At 39.8% G+C, this 4,646-nt stretch overlaps 1 pseudogene; it reads left to right on the forward strand.

Moving 5' to 3' along the window:
- The window catches only part of LOC110207851 (ATP synthase F(1) complex catalytic subunit beta, mitochondrial-like), a 16,691-nt pseudogene extending 13,899 nt beyond the window's left edge, over nucleotides 1-2,792 (forward strand).
- Nucleotides 2,793-4,646: the final 1,854 nt, after the last annotated feature.

Here is a 4,646-nt window from a genome sequence, read left to right on the forward strand (position 1 = left end):
TCAGAGTTGCTATTAGAAGCAAAGGTGCAACTTTCACCCATAGATTTCCAATATCTATGTAGTTAGTTTCATTGTCTATCAATTTTTGAAGCCCTTTAATCTATATTGGCACTGGTCATTGTTTAATCCCTATTTTATTTCTTATTTTAGACATGTTATTGTGATCATAACCACATTGAAGTAATAGAAGGATGCACAAAATATAAGGCAATGGAGGACAACTATACCTCAGCTTTCAACAGTTATACCTATTTCTTCCTGACTCCAATAGAGAAAAGTCTTTTATCTAAAGACCTTCCTATAACAAGTCTGAAAGCACAAGTTCAAACTAAGGGAAGAGAGAAAATTACATAGGCAGCACAAACTATCAGAAACATTTCCAGTTATACTTTGAGAAGTCTATTTAAAACATGAATATTCCTATGAAAGGCCCAGGCCTCTGTCACTATCATAATGAGGACCTGCAATCATATATGACCTCTTTTCCTTAGCAACAAACACACATTTGCCTTGTTTTCTTATACAGAACAGGAAACAGAAAATGAAAGAAATATGTCCATGTCTACTTTCAAGTCAAATGCCATAACTCTTTCCTAAGGCCACTCTCACAAGAAGACTTGTTATTCCTAATCATTCCTTTAATTCATAACACCTGCCTTGACTTGCCCAATTAGATCCATGTTACTTGGAAACATTTGATCTTATGTTCATTCAGAGGTAACAAGTATATGCTAGCCAATTAAGTCAGAGATATGATACTTGTGCCAGCTATATAAGTTCAGTAAGTAGGGGTTTGACTCAAGGAAAATATTAACTCCCACCATTTTGCTAATTAATAATATCTATTTGTAAGTATTCTCAACAGAACTCTACACTACCTACAATGTCTTATGGTGCTAAATTCTCAAACTAAGTTATTCCTTCCCATGTGGGAAGGAATTTTAAAGGCAATATTACGAGTTCATTTTTTTTCACTAGGGATAAGGGAATTTTACTGGAGGTTATCAAATGAGGAAAAGACAGATATTGTTAAAGGGAAAATCCATTGACAGATGAATGGAGGATGACTTGGAGTAGGGAGAAATTTGAGGCAAGGAAATCAAATATGAGGCTATTGCAGTAATCTAAGAAAGAAATAATAAGGGCCTGAGCTAAGGTGGTGGCTATTTAAGTAGAGAGAAGCAGTCAGATATAAGAAATACTGTAGTAGAGTCTCTCCCCAGACTCTGCCATGTTGGGGCCTTTGGGCTGCACTGCTGCTGCCTTGGCCTTGAGCACCCTTCTGGGCTTCAGCACCAAACACCATTGACCCAGGCTCAGACCTTGTTTGGAGCAACACTTGACATGCACTAGCAGGCTGCAGAATATGTGGCCATGATATCTCTTGCCCCCAAGAGTGGAAAGGCCAGCAGGCACATCGTGGCTATCATTGGAGCCATGGTAGACATGCAGTGTGATGAGGGGATCCCTCTCATTCTCAGTGCCCTGGGAGTGCAGGACAGGTAAACCGGTCTGGTTCTGGAGGTCACCCAAAATCTGGATGACAGCACAGTCTGGACTGTTGGATGGTACTGAAGGATTGGTCAGAGGGCAGAAAGTCCTGGATTCTGGCACCTCAACAAAATCCCAGTGGGGCCTGAGACCAAAGAATCATGAATGTGATTGAAGAGCCCATTGATGAAAAGGGTCTAATCAAAACCAAATAGTTTGCTGTTCTTCATGCTGTGGCTCCTGAAATTCTACAAATGAGTGTAGAGCAAGAAATCCTGGTCACTGATATCAAAGTTGTGGATCTTTTGGCCCCTTATGCCAAGGGTGGCAAAATTGGTCTGTTTGGTGGTGCTGGTGTGGGAAAGACTGTATTGATTATGGAGCTAATCAATAATGTTGCCAAGGCCCACAGTGGTTATTCTGTGTTTGCTGGTGTTGGTGAACAGACCCTAGAAGGCAATGATCTGTATCATGAGATTATAGAGTCTGGTGTCATCATTCTGAAGGATACCACTTCCAAGGTAGGTCAGATGAATGAACCACCTGGCACTTGGGCTTGGGTAGCCTTGACTGGCCTCACTGTGGCTGAATACTTCAGAGACAAAGAGGGATGTACTTCTTTTCATTGATATTTTCTGAATTACTCAGCTGGCTCAGAGGTATCTGTAGGCAGGATCCCCTCTGCTATGTGTTACCAGCCCAGACTTGGCCACTGATATGGGCACCATAAGGAAAGAATTACCACAACCAAGAAGGGTTCCATCACCTCTGTGCAAGCCATCTATGTGCCTGCTGATGACTTGACTCACCCTGCTCCTGACACTACCTTTGCCAACTTAGATGTTACCACTGTACTGTCCCGGGACATTACTGAGCTGGGCATTTACCATGCAGTGAATCCTCTGGACTCCACTTCCTCAATCATGGACCCCAACATTATTAGCAATGAGTGTTATAATGTTGCCTGAGGTATGCAGAAGATTCTGCAGGGCTATAAGTCCCTCCAGGATATCACTGCTATCTTTGGTATGGATGAGGTGTCTGAAGACAAGTTGACAGCATCTTGGGGCCAGAAAATCTAGCATTTCTTTTCACAGCTGTTCCAGGTTGCTGAGGTTTTCACAAGACATATGGGGAAGTTGATGCCCCTGAAGGAAACCATTAAAAGATTCCATCAAATCTTGGTAGGTCAGTGTGATCATCTCCCAGAGCGGGCCTTCTATATGGTTGGACCCATTGAAGAAGCTGTGACAAAAGGTGAAAAACTGGCTGAAGAGCACTCATTTGCCACACATCCCTGAATTTCCTTTGTCTGAACAAACTACACAAGAACTTTCATTGGAAAAGCTGTGTACTGTCTGAATATTTAAACTTTTGAATATAATGTATATCTCACAACCCATCTTATGTGTCTGGAGAGAGAAAAGGGTAGAATGGATATTAGCATTGTATGAGATGAACTAATCATCATGTTCTCTTTTCTGGTGTATATATCCTTATCCTTCTCTAAGGCAAGATGAATATACTTTGTGCTTAGACAATGCTTTCAGGGCAGAGTTCCTGAAAGTGCCAAGTACTAAAGTACTAAGGTGGGTCACACACAGAAAAATAATATAGTGTAAGATATCACAAGATTTGGCAATTTACTGAATTTGTAAGGTAAGTGAGAATGAGAAATTGGGAATGAAGTTGAGGTTACCAATTTAGGGAACTGAAAAAAAGTGTTATTGTCAAGTGAAAAAGGGAAATTTAACTGAGTTGGTGAATATATAATGATTTCTGCTTTGGACATGTTGAGTTCAAAATGTCCCCAGGATATAGATTTTAAAATGTCCAATAAATTACTATTAGGTTAGAAATAAAGCTCAGGAAAGAGTATAAGGCCAGCTATTTAAATCCATGAACTGCTTGCATAGAAATGATCATTAAATCAAGGAGAGTTAATGAAGCCACTGAGAGTATATATGGGGAAAAAAGAGAAGAATGCCCAGGAAAGAATTGTGAGGTGCATTCACAGTTAGGTGCTACTATATGGGTGATAGATCAGCCAAAGACACTGAGGAGGAGTTATCACATAGCTGAAGTGAGAAACAAGAAACAATAGTGTCACAAAAACTCAGATTAGAGTGCCTCTGGGAAAATATGGTGGTCAGAGGTGTCAAATGTAGCTGAGAGGTCAAGAAATAGAGATCAAAAATCCAACTGGGTTGTAAAGTTATAACTCAGTCATATTAAGGCCTCTCTCATACATCAGGGATAGTAGGGATTGTATGACAAATATAATTAATGACTTGGAAGGAGGTCTTATCTGGACAAGATGGATTATGTTAACACAAGAAAAGAGCAATCCCCAAAAGTAGTAGTGTAAATACTAATGAGTCGAGGTATTACTATCAGAAGGCTTCCTGTTTAAATGGATTGAACTGGAAGAAGAAACTGCCTCCCATTCTCATTTAGCTTAACAGTTAAGGATTGTACTAAAAAGAAATTTTCCAAATGTCTCATGAGGTGAAGGGATAACTTCATCTCATTGAAATGAGTAAGGGAATTTTAATTGGTCCCCAAGTGCCATTTGGAATAGATTGATTGAGTTAACTTTCTTTTCTTACAGTGATTAAGACTTTCCTTATTCCAAAAATGTATGTTCTAGTAGCAGAATTTTGGATAGAGATTGGTATCACTCTTGGATTTGAAATTGAGGTACAAATGTTGGGTCCTATTAAAAGGACTCAACTGAAAATAGCATTTATAGATTAGAAGTAGGCAAGGCTTTTGGAATTTTGCCTTTCCCTTTGGTTCCTATTTGTTTCCTTCATGTTGGGAATGGGAGAGACATTTCTTGGTGCTGCTCCTACCTTTCCCTTTAGATGACCAAAGAGCATAGAAATATTGTGATTCTCTTTTACTTTCTCTCTCTTCCCTGGTATTAAACTGAAGAGCAGAGGTCGGGTTTTGCTTTTGTTTTCAATCTCTTTTTCTTCTGATTTATGACAAATGTAGTTGCCTCTGGGTTCTCATTATACATTCGCTTTCTCTTCTGGTGGCCTAGGAGAGTGACAGATGTAAGTGACCTTTCATTCTGGCCAGATACAAGTGAGTAGCACAGTCTGGCTTAGCTTGGTATACTAGATAACCCCTCCAGAAGTTGATAAAAG

The sequence above is a fragment of the Phascolarctos cinereus genome, unplaced genomic scaffold, assembly GCF_003287225.1.
Source record: "Phascolarctos cinereus isolate Bilbo 61053 unplaced genomic scaffold, phaCin_HiC Scaffold_4;HRSCAF=312, whole genome shotgun sequence".
Lineage (NCBI taxonomy): Eukaryota > Metazoa > Chordata > Mammalia > Diprotodontia > Phascolarctidae > Phascolarctos > Phascolarctos cinereus.